General features: G+C 37.4%; 4 long non-coding RNA genes across 4 annotated transcripts; 1 reads left to right on the forward strand and 3 right to left on the reverse strand.

The window, feature by feature from the left end:
• Positions 1-721: 721 nt before the first annotated feature.
• Positions 722-2,482, reverse strand: LOC131241459 (uncharacterized). The gene is made up of 2 exons (XR_009169037.1): positions 1,783-2,482; positions 722-1,615 (listed from the first exon to the last, which is right to left on the reverse strand). It is a non-coding gene; the product is annotated as an uncharacterized LOC131241459 (long non-coding RNA).
• Positions 2,483-4,133: 1,651 nt separating this feature from the next.
• Positions 4,134-5,649, forward strand: LOC131241460 (uncharacterized). The gene is made up of 3 exons (XR_009169038.1): positions 4,134-4,280; positions 5,111-5,197; positions 5,302-5,649. It is a non-coding gene; the product is annotated as an uncharacterized LOC131241460 (long non-coding RNA).
• A 436-nt stretch (positions 5,650-6,085) lies between these two features.
• LOC131241461 (uncharacterized) lies at positions 6,086-7,051 on the reverse strand. The gene is made up of 2 exons (XR_009169039.1): positions 6,609-7,051; positions 6,086-6,506 (listed from the first exon to the last, which is right to left on the reverse strand). It is a non-coding gene; the product is annotated as an uncharacterized LOC131241461 (long non-coding RNA).
• An 8,500-nt stretch (positions 7,052-15,551) lies between these two features.
• LOC131241462 (uncharacterized) lies at positions 15,552-16,597 on the reverse strand. The gene is made up of 3 exons (XR_009169040.1): positions 16,422-16,597; positions 16,237-16,303; positions 15,552-16,114 (listed from the first exon to the last, which is right to left on the reverse strand). It is a non-coding gene; the product is annotated as an uncharacterized LOC131241462 (long non-coding RNA).
• Between the last annotated feature and the right edge of the window lie 9,707 nt (positions 16,598-26,304).

Below are 26,304 nucleotides of genomic sequence, written 5' to 3' on the forward strand. Positions count from 1 at the left end.
GATACTTTGAATACTGGGTATCATGTACATCACTTAGACAAATGCTTTGTCCATGTTTATGGATGCAGTTGGGTGAGACAAAACATGAGTGCTTTTCATATCTACTCATGACATGTTAGAAAAGAGCACGAGTTGTTTTCCAAATAGCATGACCTTACAAGGTGGTCCTCTTTTGCCTGCTTTCACATCTGCCAATTGGATGCATGTATGCATAACTTAAATTGTGGATTTGCTTTGTTATTAGATAAAATCACCCATGCCCAATTATTAGGGCCATCTTAAATATAGGTGGGTCACAATGTAGGACAAGTCAAGGAAAATCTGATGGATGGTCAGGATTGAAAGAAATCATGGTAGAAAGTTTGATTCAAGACTCTAGCCCACACCGCACTATAACTTTCCAATGTCATAGATAAGTAATAGTCTCAAAGTAATAGTCATAGATGCAATAGTGTGTACTAGACTCATTATTCACTACACCAAAAACGTCATTTAGGAACGGTTTTAAATTGTTCCTAAATACCTTAGGAACGGTTTTAAACCGTTCCTAAAAGAGGCGTCGCATATAATCTGGAACGGTTCAATACCGTATCAAGTACCATTTCAAATTTTAAGAACAGACTCTTAGGGAACGGTTTCAAACCGTTCCCTAAGGTTGCAAATGGTCAATTTCAAATTATAGGAACAAAATTTTAGGAACGGTTTTAAACCGTTCTCAATGGTCAAATTTTAAATTTTTGGACCGGTATTTTTCATTATTTCGAATGGCCAATAAAAGCTGTACATTTGTTTTTATATTTAAAAACCAAAGAATATTATATACAATTAAAAATTAATATTAAACAAATTGCTTACAACTTCATAATAAAAATTATATATATTTACAACAAAGTTTACAATTGTGTGAATACAATAAAAATAAAAATAAAAATCCTCCATGATGTGCTCCACTCCTAGAGAAAACACATGGTCCTTTGTGGTTGCACCATGACTTACAATGATACTCTGAAAGAGGAACTTGTCTTTGCATTGCACATCAAGCAGAGCTTCATTTTTGGGCTTGCATCGTAACTATTAAAATCAAAACAAAGACCGTAAGCAATTTGATTAGCCAAAAAACAACAAAAAGATTGAAAAATTAAACATGCAAAAGAGTGACTATTCAACAACAAAAACTAGAGGATCACCTATAATGTTGCATGTCATCCCAGGCAAAACAATGCTCGTGTTAGGATGCACAATGTTTCTTTGGATTGGTTATTTTAACCTGAAAATAATAAGGCACAAAAAAAATTAAAATAGCATGGCCCAGCCCATGATGGGTAATATCAGATCAATAGGCGGGCCAACCAGTACCATTACAGGGTCAAACAAAAACAAGTCAAGCCTTTCGATCAAAGCATCACAAGATACCTCAAAAATAAAACATTCATGAAATCAACTAACATATAGATTTCTTCTTTTGTTCTAGCAAGAAAGCCCATTGAGTACTTGAAATGTGAACTACTCATGGATGAATGAAGAAAAAAAATGTAAAAATACTCACATCTTCATCAAGGTCGCTGTCAAACTCATCCGCAACCTCCACTTCTTCGTAATTAGTATCATTCTCATCCTGAAAAGGTATTTCCATATGCCAAAAAAGATCAAGATCAAATTCAATATTCGGTATTGATACTGACATGATAATGTTAAAATGAACTAAAGGACAAGGCAGTTCGCCCTCTCATGGAACAGTTAAAACCACTTCAATTAGAGTAGGTTCATTTGCTACATTGTTACCTTCTCTAACATAGAAGCCTTATCCATGGGTAAGCTGGGATTGAACCTGTGACCTCAAGGTTAAAGCTTAGAGCACCATCCAATTGAGCAATGAGCTCAACTCCAACATAGAACTATGGAAGAGGGTCAATGCAATGACAGTTAGGTCATGCAACAAAATGTGGTCTGTTATGTTAATCTGACGCATAAATCCAAAATAAGTGTATAAGGTCTGCTTATTTATTTGCCAACCTACAAGGTCATGTACATGACATCTTCAATGGATCTATTAGAGAAGAGAGTAAATCCCATGGGTCATTGGAAAAGGAAATTTATAATTGGGAAGGAATCAATGATGTGATATTTGAATTAGTGGTCAAGATGAAATTACCTGATCTTGTATGTATTTCACAGCAACAGTAGGGATAGAGACACCATGCTTAGAAGCAATTCTCTTCAGTGTTTGAAGCAAAGCTTGGAAGAGACTCCATCCTCTCCACGCATTAACCATCTGAAACATTTAGGCCATGTTTGGCAACCATGGATTCCATGCCAAACTTTTTAGATAGCAGACCTGCCCATCACAGTTCCATTCTTGCATTTCAAAATCTATCAGAACCTGAATAGTACATAAATTCATGAACACATGCATGGATAAATCAGGGCTAAAAACTTGTGACTCAACTCAGACTCAATGTGGTCCAGTGTCTGAGTTAACTTGAAACTCTTTTGATAAACTTGCCCTATTCTCTTCAGTTCTTTGGGGATCTTCCCATACTTTCCTGCGAAATTTGATGGAGTAAACACATTCACTATAACTAGGAATTGCCTGGATGTTTCACTTAAAACTCGATGATGAATATTAAACCTGCTTTTTGTGGGAGATCCTGTGGCACGTTTTAATGGATTGAAGGTCACTGGATCTGCATTTGTCCCTACAATCATAAGAACTAGACCTGAATTTTATATTTGTTGCTAGCACTGTTGCATTAAAGAAATGTGGAAGAAAAGGACACAACTCACCTTGATGCCCTTCTCCCTCCTCCTTTACCCGGGCTTGGGATCGGCAATGCAAGAAGTTGCATTGGCGAAGTTAAAAAAAGGCTTAAGCTCCATTTGGTTTGAGAAAAAAATTATATTCATAAAGATTGATGTGATGACCAAATGGAGCCTAAGACTTATAACACTAAAAGGTATGATAGGAACTCACCTACTTGTTTGGCCCACCATGCATAGTTTGATCAATTTTTCCTGATGTTTCCATATACCTCTCCATCAAACCTTGCATTGTTCTTCCATAAATTTCAAAAATACATAAACTTCAATGAGAGAGAAAAAAACCCCATAATTGAAATTAAGTACACCTGAATAACATGTATAAAAAATGCTAAGCTTATTAACGCTTATGCGATATCTGAGCCATTCATCACATGTCCATGCTAAGCTGACTTGATCTAATGGACCCTAGCTGATGAACAGTCCAGATCATGGACAGGTGTATCACCTATGTAATGGAAAATGAGAGAAATGCATACCCTTTGGTAGCTAGTTCATAAAGCTTGCCATGAGTAGAGAATATAACAATCTCGATATCAGCATCACATAGAACGGATAGCTCCTTGGCTTTCTTGAGCAGCCTGCCTCGGCGCTTGCAGAACGTGACCTGATGGTGGGCCAGGTTCTTGATCCACTTCATCTGGACCTTCCCAATCACATTCCATTCCAGCCCAAAAGGATGGAGAACATAAATAAATACTCACCAATCACATTCCATTCCAGCTCCAGATGGAATACTGAATATGTACAAAAATCATCTAAGGAGAAGCCAAGATCATCCACAAATGAAGGTTAGTAAGATATTGAAAATTAAATTCCCTACACATTTATCGCAGCTTGTAATTTGGATTGGAAAAAGATGGAAAACAGTATCCCTCTTAATGAGGTTTTTGTTTTCTACTCCCACCCAAACAATCCCTAAATCAATTTACTAAAAAATTTCACTATGAAACCTACCAGGTGGTACTATGGCCAGAGCCATTGCGTTGCTTTCCTCAATTGCAGCGGCATTGGGATTAATCTCGTTCAAGCCCTGTACAAAAAGTATTAGATGAATAGAGTTTTCTAAGACTTAAAATGGATGGTTAAGAAATAAAATACAACAACAATCCACATTGAATGGAGAAAAATGTGAAAGTTTGAAGTGTTAGAAGGAGGCCAGATCCAATACAAAGGTTCTACATTCATATTAATGTACAAAATGCATCTAATTGAATCTAGGTCATCTAAGAACATTATAATGTCTCTGGTTTTCAGCACTTGCTCAGTTGCAGATTTCACCAAAATGGGTGGTTGAAGTTTCAGCTTATTCATTTATAATGTTATGTTGCAGCATCGGTAGATCAAGGGAAATTTTTGTTGGCAGCTAGAAGGTTTAGGCACGAAGCACATATTGAGTATATAATCTCTCTTGATGCTAATGACTTGTCCTAAGGAAGTAATGCATATGTCGGAAAGTTGAGGTAAATCTTTGGTAATTCTACCAGATTTTTAATATTTAACACAATGAAACTCCCTTTGAGGTTTATATTGGCAATGGGTTTGAAAAATTCTCTTGGGTTGTTAGAATAGAAATGCATTTTTGTTGAAACAAATAATCTCTGTTGTGCACTTCAAAGTCAATGCATGAGGCTTTTTTCTGAACATAAGTATTACTGTTACCCAAATACTACACTGTAGAAAGCACATCTTAGGAATTGGTTTTTTTTTTTTTTTCAAAATCCCTAGCTATTTTTTGGATGAACTTCTGTGACATTCATTGGGTTATTGCTAGTACTTATGTAATTTCATGTTCGGCAAGAGCACCACAAAGATCTACTATACTGAGACCAAATGGGTCAGAGAACTTTATGCAGAAACTTTTGGTGCAATCAACTACCTTATGATTAACCTTCTCCACATTGATGCTAGTAAACAAATTAAATCCTGTAATGGAAGTTTGATGGAATCATGGAATTGGAAGACACCACCAGAAACTATTCTTAATTTCAGAAACCTTTACCATAATCAATTCTTCAAGATGCACCTGATTTTGTTAAATGTTTCAATGACACCCTTTTAGTTGATACCTTTAAGTGCGTTGTGACGTTGTCAGATAAGGAAAGGTCTATTGGAAAGTTTAAAAAAAAAATGATTTTGATCGCTCCCATTTGTATGCGGCTTATCGATTTATATATTTGCTTCCTGTTTTCTTTTGCTTTGTGGAAAGGAGGGAGACTTGTTACAAAAAAAAAAAAAAGTGGCTTATGAAGCATCTAACAAGGCAATTCGATTTGGAATCCCTTGATTCCAGTGCTGCAGAAAGCTATTGTTTTAAGGAAGCAATTGTCACCTGCAATCCTTCACACTCACAGATCTGATTTACCAAAATGGAAGCCAGGTGTTACAACTGGTTGTTGGTGTATTGGATTCCCTCTATCAAGTTAGCTTTAGATGCATTTGCAATAAATAATAATAGTTCTTCTATTTTACCTTTTGATGCAGCTGTTATTGGATTACTCTGTTGTCCACAGTTTTGACCTGAAATAAATGAAATGATACGCAATTCCAGTTGCGCCCCGACTAAGGTGAGGTTGGCTGATCTTAAAAAAATAAAACAGTGTGATTCTTCAGACACAATACTTCTTATGCTTAGAAGAATGTAATAGAGTTTTCCATTTCTTGTTTGATTTTATGAAAGTTGTATTGGATCAATTAATTATGGTTGATACTGTTAATTTTTGCAAAAGGTGGGCCTCTCATGCACAACTTTATCAGGCCATGCATATATTCCATCAAACATTTTATATTTCCTTAGTAGTTGATTGACCCTCCAAGTCCAAAAGTAAAATATAATAAATAAATAAATAAAAATAATAAAATAATAAAAAAACAAGTAGTTGATTCCACACTTTTCTTTTTCATGGTATTGAGGTAGGGATGATCCTCTAATACTAATAGTTTCTTTCAGCATTGCATTTGGATATGGATTGGGTATGCTGAAAGTTCATCTAAGCAACAAAGTAATCCTTATTTTTAATCAATTGAGATATGTGAAATGAAAAACATAAAACAACAATGCATAAGAAATTTTGTTTCACTCTAATAAATATCAATCCAGTCATAAATGAAAATAGTAAAATAAAACTAGATAAACAAAAATAATGACTCGAGGAAGAACAAGACACTTTTCAGAGCACAGAAACAATTATACTTGCAACAAATTCGTAAGTTCACTGACAAAACAGGTTGGAAAAAATTGCAAATCAGTCTGAATGCATGTAGATAGTTTGTTTTCTTCCACAGTAAGAACCTTCAAAACTTAAGTAGATCTCACTATCTTCTATAATAGGAACCTTCAGAACTTTCAAATCAAAGAGTCAAAACCCTATGATAAAATCAACGGCTTCAACCGCGTTAAATGAACAAATTTCATATCATAACAGAACAGAATCACTCAATTTCTACAAGAATAAGCTCAAAACCTTCAAAGCTAAGAATCGAAATGGTAAATCAAGCTAAAAAGTAGATCAGATGAATAAGATCAATGCATTGCAGTCCAATTCAAGAATCTTCAATCGACTTACTTTAAAAACTTCAAACGTTGAGCAAAAACCTTCAAATCAAGCACCAAAATCTTCTAAATCCACTCACTTCAACTGCATTTCCAACGTTTCGCTGATGAAACTCGATTTTTGCAAGGGAAAGCACTGAAACGCATCAAATCCACCAGATTACTTACATTCTTTCCATACCTAGACAAAAGGATAACTCCTTGTTTCCGAGATAACTCCTTGTTTTCGAGAAATTACCAAAATTGCCCAAACGAGCAGCTACCATAGAGAAACGAGATCCACACACGTCACCAAGTTCTTTGGATCGATATCGAGAGAGAGGGTTGAGATCGGGAGAGGGAGATCGAAAGAGAGGGAGATTACGAGGGAGAGGGAAATGAGAGAGGGAGACGGAGGCGCGGTCTACGAAATGGAGGTTTTAGGGCTTTTGGTGTAAGAAAATAGGTAGAATCAATCGATAGTGTGTGGTACATATAGAGCAATGTTCCTCTTGGGCCTTGTAGGGTCCACTGAGAGGTATCTAATTGAATCCATTCTGTACATGTGTTTTAAAATAAAACAATAAAACAACATAATAAAAACTAAGAATATCCAACACTCAATTTAGACACACCAACAAAACATTGAAAGTTACCACTTAAAATTGCAGTACGGTTCAGAATTGGAGTACGGCTCAGAACCGTTTCCGATCAGAAACGGCTTAAAGTCGTTTCTGAACCAAAATTATACGTGTTCTAGATCACCGATTTTGGTGTAGTGATTGCTCGAAATTTCTAGCTTGATTTCTTTAAATCTTGGCCATTCATGAAAATTTCTTATACTTGTCCCACATTAGACTCCTCCACTTGAGAACTATAACTTATTCATGAGTTTAAATTCTAGTAGACCTCAGAATTCTCCATATCCTTGCTAGTGTCTTCATTAGTTTTTGTAGCAACTGATGTTGAATGCTTGGTGGATATAGCTTTATAAACCAATATATCTAACATTCTATTTCTTCACAATTCTTCAAAACTAATGTGTCTTCTTCCACATCTTTTGTAATAAAAGATTAGCAATTGTGGATTTCCTGATGGTTGATGGTTGACTGTAGCTTCATTTGTTGCTCAACATCAATCCACTAGCCAAGGTGCTGCCATCATCACTATGAGCCTTCAATATATGGATTTTGGTTATTGTTGAGTAGGTATAAGGATACCGATCTTTGTTGAATTCGTCGGGGTGACCATAAAAGTGTTAAGCTCCTTAGCGATCGAATTGTCCATATCTACTAATCCATCGATTTTTTCTATTGGTCTACTCATCAATTAAGGTTTTAATTCAATCAGAATTTTTTCTAGATCATTCACTTGGTTTATTAATTGATCAATCTGTGAATCCATCAAGCAATTCAATGGTGGATTTTTCTAAGAAGCACTCCTTTTGGATAGGCACACTCTTTTCTATCTTCAAAAGGATAGAGTTTGGAGAGTCCTACAATAGCTTAAAATTCTTCTTTAAATTATAAGAAAGGGTTTGAGTCAGTTTAGAGAAGTCATTTATTATCTTTTAGTAAATTTATTATTTTAAGAAACTTTATTATTTCATAAACATTATGAATTTATATTTTAGTGGTTAAATACGGGAATTGTTAATAAACTTTATTCAAACTTTTCATCAATAATGTTAATTTTATCTCTTGTTTTTAGATATTTTTTCCTTATAGATTCAAGGGCTATTTTTGAGAAGAAGATGGTGATATCCTCTTTATCCACTCATTTGCCACATTATTTATCATTAAGCTCTATATGATGGCTAATGCTAAAAGCCATTGGCTCTCAAATGGTTTATTTATTTATTTATTTATTTAATAGGTTGTTTAAGAGTTAATTTTGAATTTAATTAAGTTGATATTTACTATTTTTAGTAAATTTTTTTTTCTATTTTAAGGGCATTTTAAGGCTTTAAACAATCCTATAATAGCATAAATTCTTATTTGAGTTATGAGAAAGAACTTGAGTTAGTTTAAAAGTTCTTTACTATTTTGAAAAGTTAATTTATTAGTCCAAGAAAATTACAGATTTAGTACTCATGCCTTATATTAATCATATTAAAAGGCTTTCCAAAATGAGTTTATTTATACTTTTTATTAATGATACAAATTTTACTTCTTGTTTTTAAGAGATTTCTCTCTGTTTTTTTTGGGTGCAATTAAGGGCTATTCTTAAGAAGAAGAAGGTGATCACTTTTCTTTATCCACGTACCTGCTATATTATTTGGTATTAGAACCACAACATTATCACATCAATGCTAATGTCTTGATCGATTGAGCCTAGCCAACTAGTGTTGGTTGCTATAATAATGCATGTTGGTGAGAAATGAGTTTGATTTTCAAGGCCACCTAAACAGGCTACTAGGTGACCATACAAAAAAAATTACAATTTGTGATATTTGTGTAAGGCATTTTTGGGATATTGAAATGGGTATTTTAGTACTTCCTGGAGAAAGCTCGTTTGGCTTTAACTACAATTTCGAGTTACTTCGGTGGAAAATGACTATCTAGTACACTTGTGAGCAATGGAACCAATATACTTGGATTTTGAAAATCTCACTATATTTCTTAAGAATGAATAGAATAATAATGTCATAAGAAAGTCGTAAAATTTTCAAAACATTGGTAGTTTTTTATTTTTTTTATTATTTTTCCACCATTTTGAAATATATAATTACATCCCCACTTTCATGGGTCATTAACAACATCCCCAATGCTTTTTGTTGATAATGTAATGATCAATTGTCAATTTGTTCTATCCATCCTTTCATATAACTAGTACAAATCAAAATCATGCCAACTAGATGATACTAAGCATCCCATCGACAGCATGGAAAATGGACAGTCAAGATTAAATGATAAACAAAATAGGTTTGATCATGTCACGCCCCAGACTCGGTAACCGGACTCACAAGGAACCCGATGGCCGGTTCTGGCCGCAACAACCTCTGTAGTACCCCATTCTCTGCTTCTAAGGCAGGTTCCGATCCTGGGATCCTACAAGGAGAATATCCATAACAATATAATTATTTCCAATACGAGCATACCCAAGATCATAGCAAGTATATCTGAGAATAACAAGGCAAATTAACTTTTGGGCCTATACTCTTCTGCCTATTGTGATGGGTTTATAGGTTATAATATGTAAGTAGTTGGGCCCATGGCTGCCCACCAAATTAACCCTATACTTGGGCTATGATGTGAGGCCCAACTCACTTGTACTAAGTGTAAAAATTACATGTGGTTGAACTACTGGGCTGCCCATAAGGCTCACCACAATATGTGGGTTTATGACCTTCATGGTTGGGCCCAAACCTTGCTTAAGGGCCCACCATATTGCCTATGAGTTGGGCTTTGTGTATAGCCCATTAGGCCATGGATTACTTAGGCCTTGGACCTTGCTCAAAGGAGGAATGTATTCTACAGGTGGCACACTTCCATCATTATGACCCATATGCATCATCTGTATGAATTGATTGCATTATATGGTGGTCTTAGAGGGATGAAGTTTCTCCCCTCGTGCACATTGAGTGCCTGAAGCTTGTACATGATCTGTATGTGTGACTTATGTACTAACATCACATTTCATGATGATACCACCCTTGCGTTATTAGGGCTTCACCTCCACAGGGATATTCGTGGATGGATGGATGGATGTGTGGACACCAAAAATGATACTTAAGCATATTGAGTGCATAGGATGCCCAAGGGTGAAATTCTTAAAATTTTCATGGTACCAAGGGACTGGCCCAACGTCTTGACCGAGTGAAAACTATAAGTGCACGAGGGCCTTATACCGTTAGGCAGCAACTCCCACTGTCGTGTAGTCGGTTGGGTAGGGATGTGGCCTTATCCGCCTGTGAGGGAGGACATTATTAGGCTGAGTCTAACCAGCTCGTGAAATGGGTCCGTTGCCGTCGAGCCTTATTGGTGATTGGCTATCCACAAGCGGTTAGTGAGGTCTCTTATGCTCATTTGACTGTGCGGGTTTATAGAGTGGCAGTCATTCCTCAGTATAATGGACCCCGATGATTTCCTTATGATTGAAAATATACTTGATATGTGGAATGGTTATGAGCAGTGACATTACTTTGCATCGCATTCACATTGGCTGCATAAGCCCTTTCATGCATTGCCTTGGTATGACGCCCGGTACTCATTCACTACCAAAAAACTGGGAAAAGGCTACGGATAAAAACCATTGCTAAAGGGCTATGACTACGGTTAAAGTCCGTAGCACGACTGTATCCATTGGTACCATAGCCATAGGTCTGAAAGTTATAGCTATAGATTTAATCCGTAGCCATAAAAATAATAGGTACGGATTAAATCCGTAGCTCTAAAGTATATACAACTACGGATTATATCTGTAGCTAAAAGTACAACGAGAACTGTAGCAATAGGCTGAAATTAGCAACAGCTACGGTTTCCAGATAAATAGCAACGGTTAATAGCCGTAGCTAATGCCTATTTTTTTAAAATAATAATAATAATAATATAATAATGACATCTCTTACCATTGTAGTACATGCCCTGATAAATCAACTCATATAAGCTAATATAGATAAATACTTCATAGCTAAATCATTCATTCATTCAATCAAATACAATCGTTCATTTTAATTCATTCATAAAAGTTCAATGCTAACATAATAGTTATATGTCGATTTAAAGTTCTCATTAATAGAAGATCTAATGCCTTCTTGCAGCCAAATAGCTTCTCAACAATCGCAAGCGAGAACTCCATGGATGTGCCTCTACTAGTTATCAATTTACCATCAACTAACACCATATTCTCAGCTTCGCTTTGATCCGAAAGCTTACTGCACATGGCTGAAAATCAATTTCATCATACAAATAATGTAGTCATATGAAAAAGCTATGCCCCGAAACTAAAGAACTAAATTATAGAGAAAGACGACAACGAGATGATATAAAAAAGAAAGACAATACTCGAGAGAAAAGATTGATCTTCTCATTTCTGAACAAGCAAAATTTGCAACAACCAAAGACAAAATAAACATTCAGCTATTCAAAAAACCAACTAATATAGGTATAACAATACTAATTAACTTGGCAAAAATAGAATAGATCAACCATTTCAGCTAAACTCAGCCGTTGAATTGGGTAGAGTCATTCACATGGTCAAGGTGTCCATTAGTAAAAGTTAAGGCGCTTTAAAACTCCCACCTCTAGTGGGGAGAGTAATGCCTTCAACTAGGATCCACACATGTTACCCCAAACATTTTCCAATTATCTAACTTAAATATTAAATCATGAAGTCAAGCTGAGCTTATAGGCTTTTGAATTATGCTTGACAGTAATGTAATTCCAATTCCAACCCCAATCTGAGTCCGTTAATGAATATGCACAGCTTGGATTGGCTGATGCTTCCGTTACTTGTTGTAAATGACATAAATAAATAAATAAATACATGAGAAGAAGAGGAACAACAACAAATTTAAATAAAGATAGGCTTAACACCAAAGTCATTCTTAGCCATTAGTGTCAAGTTTCAATAGAAAGAAGAAGAAAACAGAAGGAAAAAATCAACAAAGTAAGAAAGATGGTTTTAAGCAAGATAAAGGTAGACAAAACATTTTCTTCATACTGTCAGTTTGTAACCGGCGTTAACTTGAGTTAACTTCCAACTTCCCCTTATTGTAGATAGCTTTTCATCTGATCAGCTAAATGCAATTAATCTATGTAGGATGACTCTTAACTGGATTTCACATACACTCAAGTAGCTTGTCATTAGAAGAAATGGAATATCAACTCCACCTAGTTATCTATATAAGAAACCCTCCATTTCAAATAAATATGGCCATGTTAAACATGCATGGGACATGTAGATAACTATTGAGGCAAAAATTAGTTTATCTTCTTCTTTTTTTTGTTATTATATAATTATAATATATTTGTAATTTTCTAAAATTGTTATCTATCAATAATACCATGTATTTGTATGTATGGATTGTGAGAAAGACACCAACAATCCTTTTGCCAAATGTTAGCTACCATGAAAAAACCCTCTTTGCAAATCTGCTACCAAATCAAACTAAACTAAGAAACATGAAAAAAGAATTTTTATTCAATGCTAATAATAATAATACATTACCCCTCTGCAACATAGCCTTTAAATGGGCCATATTTAACCCAAACAGCCCAGAATTGAAATGTTTTTTTTTTTTATTTTTTTTAAGAGAAGAACTCGAGGCCAGACAAGCAACAACAAAAGGCAAGCTAAAGAAGAACAAGACAATCGTAGCCCTTCAGTTGAGGGCTTGCAAATAAGTAGTTAATAATAGAAACCAAAGAATGGTTGGTGTTCATCTAATAAAATGTCAAATATTGGATGGTAGGATCTTCCAATGATACTTTGGGGCATTGTCCATCAGTGGTGGGTCAATCAGATTAACAATTTGAACCATGGACGCATGGGCCCTACTTGTGCGAACTGAAGAACAAGGATAGTGTGCATATCCCATGGTCAAGGATCATATATCCTTGTTTCGTGTACCCATGATCATAAGAGAGGTAAAATTGACATGGGTTGCTTAGCTAAGTGTCTTCTTTGTGGTATTTCTATCTTAAACGGTTGCAACTTAATTAGAAGTACTATAATCACATGGATGAAAAGTGTTAGTACCACTAGCAAGTGCTATAATCTCATGGATGAGAAAGTTTTAGCACATAATTATACTCCATGTAGTAAGAAGTGGTTGTGGCTGTGGGAGTAAGAGTAGCAACAAAAGGTAGAATTAAATATGTTATGTTAAGATCCAATTGATCTAGGAATCTAGACTCTTAAACAATATATTTATGTAGAAGATTCATGCAATTGACAGTTCATTCTAGCCTATGTAGAGTTTGTTTCCCATGATCTCAACAGAGCATCAATGTTGCATCTGGACCACCATTCATACATGTAGACACACGACAATCAAAGTTGGGTCAAACAGTTTTTGATTGATAATGAGGCCCCAATGACTGTTAAATCAGCCCGTGGGGCCTATTAAGCAGTATGATCTGTTTATGGATCCACTAGTAGCATATGCAGTTAGTTTTGTTGTATATGATGATTCATCTATGAGGCCTGTGGATGCAATTAGTTGAGTAAAAGTTTACATCGTGGGCTCATATGGATCCATAGGACCACACATTTGGGTTGTTTAGCACAGATAGTGGTCCTATGGGTCCATATGAGCCCATAGTTATGAGGCCAGTATATAGGCTTGTTCATCTATAGGCTAACTCTCTCTAAACTAGGAATAAGGACTAGGAAAACTAGTATGTGGATATAATTTGCCGTACAAGTTAAACAAAAATGAAGATTAACCTAAATTTTTGCTTGAAAATAGGAAAGTAAATATATTTTGTGGGAGTAGTAGGATCCATGTCACACAAGGAAGCACTTGTCAATTGTCAGACCACAGAGCAAACATGAGAAAGGAAGACATGCACATTTAAACAACAGGTTGTAGCAAAGGATGAGTGTAAGCATGTCCCAGCACCAAAGATCATGTAATTCCTCTCATAATATTAACCGTAGTCCTATGGATTGTAAATGTATTTCAAAAACCCATAAACTCGACTGGCTGTCCAGCAGGGTCAAGTCCACTCAATGAGTCAATTTAAAATATTTGCATCTAAAGCAGTCACTAGATGACCATGAATGGTAATTGTGAGACTGCTATGGCCGATTCCAAAGAACATAATATAGCATTTGAAAGACGATCCCTAATTGCTAGAAGAAAGGTTAAGATGCTTATGATGATGATGATTGTAGCAATGGTGTAGAAACAGACACAAAACTTGGAAATAAGATCGAGAGCGGGGTACTTCAGTTGGGTTGGAAGATCGCTTGGTGGCATCTGGTGGTTCTTCAGTCTTCTTTTCTGATCCTTTGTTGACTACATCAGGCCTTGTCTTAGAGTCAGGTGCTAGTGGAGCCTCAATGGGCAAAGCATCTTGTAACCGCCTACGATGCTTTTGATCAACACTTGATGGATTGGCAATCTCAACATTATGGTTGTTGGAAGATATTCTCTCTGTAGCTGGTTTCCCATCTCTCCTTGGTCTCTTTGGACTGGAACAAGGCAAAACGAACATGAGCCACACACACACACACACACACACACACACTCACACGCACACAACTCTATAAAACTATCATTCTACAGGTATTTTCTTTTTCTTTTCTTTTCCTTTTTTTTCCAACAACTAAAAGGTAGCTTTTGGTTGTTTCATTGCCAAACTATCATTCTAAAGGTAATTTACATGCTCAACTTTTTTTTATAGCAAAGATCACTACTCTGCATCTACCCCATCTACAAAGAAGGTGGGGCACCTTTTGGTTGTTTAATTACCTTCATGCGATGACAAAAATGGTTTTCGACCTTTTTGATGGGATAAAAGACAAACTATTGCTCTTTTCTTAATCAGGGCACTCAGTAATTTTAGATGATATTTTGGAACCCAAGGGACCCATATATTGTTATCCTCAGAAAAATTCTAGTCCGTCACAAAGCATTAAAATCCACAAACATGCATGCCTGTAAGAGCAATGGAATAGAATCATTGTGTAATTAACGGTCTCTAGCTAAACATTAGAGGAATGGTGGCGTCATGATGTATCAAGACCTGAATAGTATCTTAATGGTCTCTAGATAAATATATTTAGTTTCTTATTTTCAAGCAAAAAATTTAGGTTAATCTTCATTTTTGTTTAACTTGTACAACAAATTATATCCGCATTCTAGTTTTCCTAGTATTTATTCCTAGTTTAGAGAGAGTTAATCCTTAATCTCGATTTTGGGGGATAGTGAAAGAAGAGTATTCTTCTAGTTTTTTCTAATGGTGTAATGGGAGGGTAGGGGCCTGCTAAAATCGAGATTAAGGATTAATCTGGATTTTCCTGAACCCCCAAATGGAGTCCAAACTTCTCAGTGTTGCATGAAAGTACCAATCTATCATTTGCACAGGTGCACTTACTGAAATGTGTAAGGAGTTGAGGACCCCTCTGCAACATAGCCTTTAAATGGGCCATATCTAATAGCCTTTAAATGGGCCATATCTAACCTAAATAGCCTAGAATTACAATGTTTTTTGTTTTTTTTTTAAGAGAACTCGAGGCCAGACAAGCAACAAAAAAAAAAAAAAAAAGAGCTAAAGAAGAACAGGAAAGAAAATGATGGGCAGACTTACAACCCAGAGACATCTAACCAAAAATAGTAGAATCCAATCTCTTATCATTGACTCGAAAGACATCCCTAAGAAATCCAGCAGCACCATAGCCGACTCAAGAACCATGGATGTGATGTGCCCCTTCTGCAACTAAATGTAGCGCCTGTGAGAGGGATTTGGAACACTCTTCAAGTGGCACTTGATTCACTTTTCTCATACATCCACGTCCCACCCGATGAGTGGAACTTGATTCTTGGACCGGGCATGTTCATGAGGGGTTTGCTCGAATACATCTGTATACATTGAGACTTTAGCCTTTGAATTTGGGTCATCCTCTAGCAACTCAACAAATTCAATACCACATTGTAATTCTTGTGATCATTAACGGAGTGGATGCCACATAGACATCACAGTGGGCCCCAAATAGGAAATTCGTGTCCCTTCAAATTCAAATAAAGTGCAAAAACCTTGTATCGATGATATACATCAGCTGCTACATCTCTATTTCCTCCACCCAATATCTTCCCTAAAAACATTAAAAACATTCCAACACCAATCATCATAATAATTATAGAAAAGCCCAAGAGAAGAAATAGTAAAATACCCATAAAAAAAAACAGAAAAGAAAAGGGCATTTTGGTTATTTACCAGGAAGAGAACAGAAAGTATCCCCGATGCTTACACCCCTCCCATCTTCAAGAGCTGCTCCTTCCACCTAAAATTTAAATAAAAAAGAAAAAAAACAACATTTTATAAAAGAAAACAACAACAACAACAACAACAACAACAACAACAACAACAGAGTGTTTTTTTTTTTGGAATGTGAAGTATACCTAAAATGCAGATGTACTGAAACCAAATTGGAATTCATGTGGGAATGAATTTCTGTCGAGAGCACTGCAAAGGATTCCTTTTGATATGAGAAGGAAACAGAAAATCTTCACCCTTCACGCCAATCTCCAAGAAATATTATTTGGAGATAAAAGTGGAGACTTCAATAGAAATAAAAACAAACATGCTTAGCTGAAATTTTTTTTTAAAACTGGAAAATCTTCACCCTTCAGACCAATCTGTCGGTGCCCTGGTTAGATTTCTCCTTCAGCATGCTAACAGGGGTCGGATCGAAGGGAAGCTGAGGGCCTTCTTGAAGAGAAGACAAATCGCTCTAAAGTGTACAACTGGTGTTGCCGGCATCATCTGGCGGAGGTGGAATATCCATATGATGTTTTGCAAATCCCTCATCAAAATCAAAATGCTGGAAATAGAAAGAGAGAGAGAGAGAGAGAGAGAGAGAGAGAGAGAGAGAGAGAGAGAGAGAGAAACCCTAAAGATGAGAGAACCTTGGAGCATTTGGTATTGGGAGAAGTGAGGTTTAAAGGATGCTTAGAATAAGCTGAGCTACTCCTCGTCGACGCTATCATTCCGCTGCAGTGACTGCTTCGTTTTCTCCAATCCGATTTTCGTGAGAGAGAGATCTTATTTAATCTCTCTTTCTTTTCTATTTTCAGAATTTTAGAGAGGAAGAATCTGAGGTTGGGGTTTCTATAGAAGGTTGAAGAAGTTTTATCGCATTCACAAGGGGCGCGGAAGATCAAGAGATCGAGAGAGAGAGAGAGAGAGAAAGAGAGAGAGAGAGGGTGCTGGAGATCGAGAGAGGGAACGGGGTTTTTTTCCAAGGGGTGGAGGGAAATCAAACTTTCGTGAGAGGGGGAAAATAAAAAGACAGGGTGGATTCCGCATTTGTATCTGCTACGGTCATGCTATGGTTTTAGACCGTAGCAAAATCCCTATAGACCGTAGCTATTGTACCATCCTTCGTAGCCCCTCCACATTCGCACGTTTGACGAGTTCTGGACGGACGGTCTTGTTAAGGGCTTTGTGGGGTCCATCGTGATGCATTTGATATATCCACTCTGTTCATTAATTTTGTAATTGTTTTTATAGGGAATGACCTCAACATCTAGGCAAATCGAAGGTCCAATTGAACCACTCCATCAATCAATGGTAGGTATTAATCTCCACTATTTCCTATTGTGTGGTCCACTTGAGTATTTGATCTACTTCCTTTTTTGGGCTCTTGTGCTAACATTCTCTTTCAAAATAGATAGACACATTAGATGGAGCACACACGTTTTAATGGGCCTCGTAGAGTCCCTTATGGGGCTATCCTAGGTTGTATGAACGTGTGAAGGTGTTAACCCTTTAGCTACGTTTTGGTCATTTTTAGCAATGGTTTTAAGCCGTAACAATCTAGCTACGATCTATATCTGTAGTTAAAAACTACAATAGTCCGTAGCCTTTGATCGTTTTTTTGGAAGTGATTGCTTTGTATTCATGATAAACCATGGTAAGGCTAGTGATATTGTAATTGAGCATGTTTTCTTTCTTGTACGTCCTTCTATTCTTCTATGCACCATTGTTACACATTATCACCACCCTGTAAGCTTCGATAAGCTTATGCATGATTGATGTGTGTAGGAGATCCTAGATAGGTGTCGTAGCGATGGAGACTTGGAGTAGAGTTGAGCTTGAGGACTCTAGTGTTGTTAACTTTTCTCTCCTTTTTTTATTATCCTATGTATGTCCTTTTGGACCTTATGAAGCTTATAAAAGTTTAAAGTCTTAGTGGATTTTTGTAACGTCTCGAAAAAATCTGTACAAAGACCTGATTACTACCTCAGGCAGAAATCACTAAGGAACAAATCCTTTAAAAATTAGTCGAGGATTAGCTAAGTGTTAAACTGGATTATCTATGAAATAAGCATTAATCACTTTAAATACAATCTGTAAGACCCAAAACGAGTAGAATCACTAACGCTATATTACCTAAAAACTTAGGATCCATCTCAAAACCCAGTTGCTTTCGGGAGTATCATGAAACTCCGTATCGGACCTAGACCGCACGTCGAAAGTATGATTATCGCGAAACTATACGGTTATGACTGCCTTATTGGTCTTGGCTACCATCTGGGAAATCAAGTCTAGATAGTATTCCAAAATGCACAACTTGAGCCCGGAGCGAAGTGTGTGAGAAATGCGAATATCTTTAGGAAATGAACTAAACCTTAAGTGAATTGAATCGTTCACTTACAGGTCAAATCTAAGGATTCAAACTGTTGAAATCTGACCCAATTACACCCTTGGATCAGGGAAAATTTTTAACACATGTCAGTGTACTTGTGGCCCTGATCAAATACCGGTGACCGTTGAACTGAAATTAGTCCTCCGTAGTCGATTTATAAATCTAATCGGACTGAAAACTTAACTCAACCTAGATCCAATGTTAGGGAGCTTAAGTCCAACCGCATGTGGAAAAGCCGGAAGTGTTCCGTTGGACCGAAACTATCGCCCTTTGGCTATAACCTAAGTATACCTTGGCCCTGGGGCCATTTCCATCAGTCCTAGGCTTATATAAAGGCCTAAAACCCTCTCTCACCCTTCACATACGAATTTCTAACCCTAGGTGAGAAAAGAAAAAAAAAGAAAGAGAAGGAAAGAGAGAGAACGTGTGAGGAAAAGTTAAGGTTTACTGCAGAGATCCTTCCCTGCCGCTCTGCGTATTAAATCACTGCTACCGTATCGCCATACCAACGATTCTGGTTCCATTTTTGGGTAAAAAATCCTAACCCTAACTTGTTTTAGGGTTTCAAATAGAGTAAATGATGAAATATTAACCTAGTTCATACTTTAGGTTGTCGTTGTGACATAGACAGCGAGTCAGTGTACGAACTGAGTTCGTTACGAGTCTATCGGCGAAAGGTGCAGACTATAAATGTTTAGGTTATGGTTTTCAAGGCTTTCAATGTCAGTAATGATTTATGAATGACTTGATTGCTATCACATGTGCTTAAATATGAGGGTTTTCATGTATTATATGTATATATAAACTATATTGATTTATAATGCATTCCATGGGTTTGTTGAAATGTGCGAATGAGTATGGAATTGTGATTTATGCTTGCCATGTTTATTGACTGAGAATTCATGATTGTTGTACGTATGGTGAACCCTTTGTAAAGGGATTTGTTATGATACCTGTTATAACTACCTTACTACATGTATATGATATGTGTAGCCTAAGTGTTTGATAAAATGCCTGAATGTGAAAATGCTTATTTAAATGCATGTAATGAGAGTGTTGAGATAGGATTCTCAATTCCCTTAATTATGGTTACAGTATCTTTCATATAACCTATCTTACTACTATGTGCTGTATGGATGAAATGTCTATGTATGATAATATGTGTAGTATATGTTTGTTAAATTGCTCAAGTAAGATTCATACCTGATTTCAGTTATCACAGGCCATTTTGGATTACTATATGTGAATGCTATTGTTGGAATGTGATTAGGGCTATGATGTAGTCTAGATAATTGGTAATTATCTGTGAATGGTGGTTGAAATGCTTAACCACGACAGACATGCCCGATGAATTCGAGTCGTACGCTGCTTGTAAGCAGTGGTTAGGCCACGTAGAGTGCTTACATGCTCCATATCGATCAGCTCGACGTATACTCGTACCAGTCGAGCTTGTCGAGTAACCTGGTTGATCCGATGTATGTTCACCATGTATGGACGCTACTGTTTGAATCTAAGGTACCAACTTACTAGTGCCAAACTCGTTTAACCTTGGTACCTCGATCCGCTAAGACTCATGAGTCGGGCATGGTGGTATGGGACACTGTGGTCGTGCTGTCGGCCTACGCTGGGGTGACGAGCCTCCCCGTAGTGTCCAGTGAGTAACCCAGACTCATGAATTGAATACGGTGGTATGAGACACTGTATTCGAGCTGTCGGCCTATGATCAGGTGACGAGCCCATAGTGACCTCGAGCATATATTAGAAATTACGTTGAGGTGACGAGCCTTTTCATAGTAAACTAGAGTATAAACCAGGCCTACGCTGACGATGACGAGCCTCTCTATAGCGACCTGAAAACCATCTATCGTATGTGACTACTAGGATTGACGACCCTAGATGGATCAATGTTTGGGTTATGATGTAAAGAGAGGTGCCTTAGCTTCCCAATCTTGCTGTATGAATATGTCTAATTAAGAACTTGGCTAAACGACCATGCATTGCATTGCACGGTGCTTTGGCAAGGAAGTGCACAGAGGAAGGGGTGCATGCTGTGATCGTAAGATGTTGTCGTAAGAGGGAGTGTAGGAGAGGGCATGCATCATTAATACATACCATCCTTGCATTAATAAGAGTACTTAGGACCTTATGGTTGTACTACTTTATCATTACTGCTTGATCAAACTGATAACATGTTAACCTTTGCTTAGTTCCACTGAGTTGATCACTCACTCCCACATTCTAGGGTGGTGTTTTAAACACCAACCAGAATCTGCATCTACTCTGCCTTAGATGCAGATTCTCGTGCGACGTATGAGGCCGAGGCAGACTTCTACGCCGATGAGGAGGAGTTCTCATACTTGCAGTTATCAGGCGGGTTTACGTAGGCCGCTCTGATTGACGGGATTACAGGGATATATAATTTGTTAGACATTCACATTTTGTCATTCTGTATATATATATATATATATATATATATTTGGAATAGATATGTATTTATTCAGCTCAGTAATGCCATCATACTCGGGAGGTTGGGAAACACATCAATGTACTTTATATATTTATCGTAGTCTTCTGCTTACAAAATTTAACTGTCTCTGGAGTATGATATGCTGTTTGGTATAATCTCACTCATATTTAAGGCACTAATACAAATAATATTTAATCATCATTATCTATATTACATAAGTGATGCGTTGGAACTCGGGAGTTGAGTTTATGCTCGACCCCCGATTTTCAGGGTGTTACAATTTTGTGGTGTGTGCCTTGTTATTCTCAGATATACTTGCTGTGAACTTAGGTATGCTCATATTGAAAATGATTATATTATTATGAAAATCCTCCTTGTAGGATCCCAGGATCAGAACCTGCCTCAAGAGCCGATAATGGGGTAGTACAGAGGCTTTTGCGACTAGAACCAGCCATCGGGTTCCTTGTGAGTCTGGTTACCGAGTCTGGGGCGTGACAGGAGTTGGTATTAGTGCATATCAAGTAATTCTAGAATAACTCGGGATAATATCGCATGTCTGCTAAGTGCATAGGACAAGTAGTGTCCCGAGACCCTTTCTTTCGTTCCGTGTTGAGCCTGTAATTGCCCTGATTCCTTACGTCGTTGTTATTTTGTAGACGATGCCGCCTAAACATGGCACCCGTGGTCGTGGTGCCCAGGGTCGTGGTGCCCGTGGATGAGGATCCCTAGATACCCGTTCTACTCTAACACATCCTGCTCCCGTTGTTAAGGATCCGATTCCTGAGGTCCCGATCTAACATGTTCCTCCTATAGCGCCTATTCCTTCGGTTGAGCATGTAACGCCCGCTCCTTTAATTGCTCCAGTTCGCCTTACAGTTCCCCCCTCCTCAGCCTGGTGTTCCGGTTACAGAGGCTCCTGCTCCACCAGCCGCACCCGTACCTCCGCCCGAGGCAAGTGCCGCTCCTGCTTTTCCAACAGTGCCTATAGGAGCTGAGCATTTCCAGCAGCTGATGTAGCTTATTGCTATGCATTACAGACCCGTCAGCCTGCTACCACTGAGGTTTTTAGGTAGTTTGACTTACTGCGTGTGAGTGCGATATCTCGACAGTTTCAGTAGCATGATCCCCCGAGGTTTAGTGGTGACCCTGACCCTTCTGCCGCCGAGGCATGACGCATTGAGATTGCGGGGATTTTTGACACTATACAGTGTCCTGCGAATCAGAAGATATCCCTTGTGACTTATCTTCTTCAGGGAGAGGCTCGTCATTGGTGGTCGTCCATATCTAGGATGGCCGGGCCTCAGTTTTTTTGGACATGAGAGGAGTTCGTGGTCCGTTTCGACCTGAAATTCTTTCCCGAGCACGTTCACATCTAGAGGGCGATCGAGTTTGAGACCCTAGTTCATGGTGATTTGCCAGTATCTTAGTGTAAGGCCCATTTCTTGGCCTTGTCTAGATTTGCTACTCACCTCACCAGCAATGAGAAGATGAAGGCCCGTCATTTTATGACTGGCTTGCGTCCTGCCCTTCGCAGCCATGTGGTAAGGCATTGTTTGGAGACGTTCGACCAGGTCCTGCATCGGGCACTGATTTATGAGAAGGATTAGGCTTGACCCAAAGATCGAGAGAGCAGAGTTTCGGTGGAGACCGGAAGATGAGAGCACCAGCCGACAGTTCCAGGCACCACCGTCAGCAGAGATGGAGGGGCAGAATAGAGTTTCGGCAGCCTGCGGCTTAGACAGTAGCTTCTTCATCATCATCATCAGCACCGCCAGCTGCTTCATCTTCCAGCCCCTTTTTTCGTGTTTGCTTTGGTTGTCGACAGGCCGGACATCGGAGTGTAAGTGCTATAGTTTATAGCCTTTTATGTTATCAAATTTGTGGTGCCAAAGACACTGTTATGAAGCTTGCATCTGTGAAGAACAATGCTCTACTCAAGATCAACTTAGTTTAACAAGCACTGTTCACAAGTCAAGAATCTCAAGAAGCTTTCAAGTTTAACCTCAAGATCTCAAGAAGCTTTCAAGTTTGAGCTCCATCAAGGCTTCAAGCTCCATTACTTTCAAAGGTCACTCGTCTCTAAAGTTTCAATGTCTTTACTTCACTATTGAGGTATGACTGACCTTAGGTTGACCTTCAGAGTAGGCTATTTTGGATACATAATTCATATATTTTATATAAGTGAGTTTGGTCTGTTCTAAGACTAGTCCTGGACTTTGTTCGACTAGTCCTAGCACTGCTTCGACCTGTCTAAACATTTCCTGGATCAGTCGTAAGTTTATTATAAAAATCAGAAATTTTCTGTTAGGCTTCGAATAGTCCTGGGGACTATTCGACCAGTCGTAGGAACGGTGTCGACTGCATCTTCGACCAATCGTAGACCTATGACTCAAAGAACAGCGTTGAAATTAGGCCACCTACGACCAGTCGAAGGGATCCTACGACCAGTCGAAGGAGACCTACGACCAGTCAAAGGAAACCTACGACCAGTCATAAAACTGCCAAATCTTATCGCGCCCGAATTTTTAAATATCTGTTGGTTTTACGACCAGTCGTAGAGGTCCTTAGACTAGTCGAAGGTGTGATTTGCTCACCTATAAATAGAGCATGAATGTCAGAATAAAATAAGCAATTCAAGTTAATTTAATTCGGTCTTCTGAGAGATTAGTCGGTGCTCCAATTAAGCTAAGTGTGCATATTTAATATTCTATTTCTTTAGCTTTGTTAATTGATTTTGTTTCTTGCATTCCAATCTAATCTGAAAAGAGGAATTGTTGTTTTCCTTTTTCTGGAATCAAAATCAATTAGAGTTAGCCCTTTTGTTTTAATTTAAAATCTATTAGAACCTAGAACCATTATAAAGTGAGTATTGGACATTGAACTTTGACATTCAAATCTCTACTTCGACTTGGTTCTTCTGGGCTGCTACAACGAAGGAAAATATCAGGTATTTTACAATTTGTGTAATTTACATTGTTTAGTTTTATTTGAGGTTAAGCTAGAAAAATCTCAAAGTTATTGGTTATCTGAGGAGAGCCAGAAAACTCAGAAGTGAGGGTTTTTTTGAATTGTGTAAGCCCTTTGAAAAAGACACAATTGTGAAGGTTTTGGGTGAACCTGTGAAAACCTATTTGATAGTGAACGCTAATATCCCATGTGTGAGGATATTAGGAGTGGAGTAGCATTCTGTGTGGCTGTTGTTTAACAGTTGGTGAACACACAGGCGAACCACTATAATTCTTTGTGTTGTGGATGTGTGATTTATATTTCCTATCTTTTATCATTCTGAATTGTGGAATGTATGTGTGAATTGTAATCATTTCATTTCAAGCACAGTGGGGAATGTTGTAATAATTTAGATTTATATTTCAGCATTATATTTTTGCTATCTTTTTATTACGTTGAGCTTCAGTTTCTCTGTTTGTTCTAGAAATAAGGTTGTCCTACCATAAACTTTGGTTTTTGGTGTAAGGTTATCCTTAAAATAATTTTTGTCTCTATTTCTCTATTTTAGGTTACTTTTCATTCTTATACTATGATTGGTGTATAGTGCTATCTATTCTTTGGTTCATATTCCGCTGTATTTATTTTTAATTTGGCATAGTCCTATTCACCCCCCCTCTAGGACATATAGCTTGGCCATTTCAAGTGGTATCAAAACCTAATAGCTCGCTCTTATTGCTTTTTATTTGGATTTAATTCCTGAGCTAACGATCTAAGCTATATATAAGATGTCAAATTTTGATAGCCTATCAGTCATTAGGCCTCCACCCTTTGATGGCTCCAATTATGCCTATTGGAAAGCCAGGATGAGGATCTTCCTCAAATCAATGGATGAGAGTGTGTAGCAAGCCATAATGAGTAAATGGAACTCACCTACCACTGAAGTGACTGACATTGATGGTTCAAAATCAATGAGAGTAACACCACATTTCTCATGGACCACCCTTCAGAAAAATGAGAGTAGTGCCAATGCAAAAGTACTAAATGCAATCACTTACACACTATCACCAGATGAGTTCAAAAGAATCATATCCTGTGATACTGTAAAACAAGCCTGGGATATATTAGAAATGACACACGAGGGTACTACAATTGTTAAAAAATCTAAAGTTCAACTCCTCACAACCAAATTTAAAGAAATTCATATGGAGGAAAATGAAATGTTTATGGACTTTTACACTAGATTAAATGACATTGTGAACTCAATGTGGGGTCTTGGCGATAAAATTCTAGAAAGTAAAGTGTGTGCAAAGATACTGCGTTCACTTCCTGAACGGTTCAACTCTAAGGTAACCGCAATCCAGGAACTTCGTGATACGGATAATATGAGGGTAGAAGAACTAGTTGGTTCTTTACAAACTTATGAGTTAAACTTTAAAGCTCCTAAAAGTAAATCTATTGCTCTCAAATATTCTCAAGGTATTTCTCAAGAAAACTCGGATTTAGAAAATTCTGAAGACGATATGGCTCTTTTAGCGAAGAAATTTTACAAGATTTTCAAAAGCAAGAAAAGGGTAGATTTTCAAAAATCAAATGATAAGAAAAGATCTAAACCTAGATCTAAAAGTTGGAAGTCTTTGAAAGATAGTCAATGTTACAACTGCCAAGAGTATGGGCACTTAGCAAACAAATGTCGTAAAAAGGACAAAACAAAAAGAAAGGGTATGCTAGCTACTTGGGATGAATCATCTGATTCTGAAGCTTCTTCTGAATCAGAAGATTCTGAAACCGAGTCGGGCAGTGAAGTTAAAGCCCTTATGACTTTAGCCAAATTCACTTTTTCAAATCATGATGATTCAACTAGCGAAGAAAATCTGAATAGTGATTATGAAAATGAAGATGATCTTCAAGATGCTTACAATGCCCTATACAAGGAAAGTTGTAAAATTGTTGTCAAACTTAAACTTCAAAAAGAAAAGTTTTCTAAACTCAAAGAATGTTTTGAATCACTTGTTTTAGAAAAATTCTAAATTTTAGATTGTTTTGAAAAATCAAAATGTGATTTAGAAGTCAAAACCTCGTTGATTGAAAATCTGAAATCTGAAAATGAGATACTTAAAAATGAAGTATCTTCTCTTCTGAGTTTAAAGGATACATGGAGGTATGCCCAAGGAGATCCAAAATTAGAAAAACTATTATCCGGATCAAGAAAAAGTGGTGATTG

This window comes from Magnolia sinica, chromosome 3 (assembly GCF_029962835.1).
Source record: "Magnolia sinica isolate HGM2019 chromosome 3, MsV1, whole genome shotgun sequence".
In the NCBI taxonomy this organism is placed as follows: domain Eukaryota; kingdom Viridiplantae; phylum Streptophyta; class Magnoliopsida; order Magnoliales; family Magnoliaceae; genus Magnolia; species Magnolia sinica.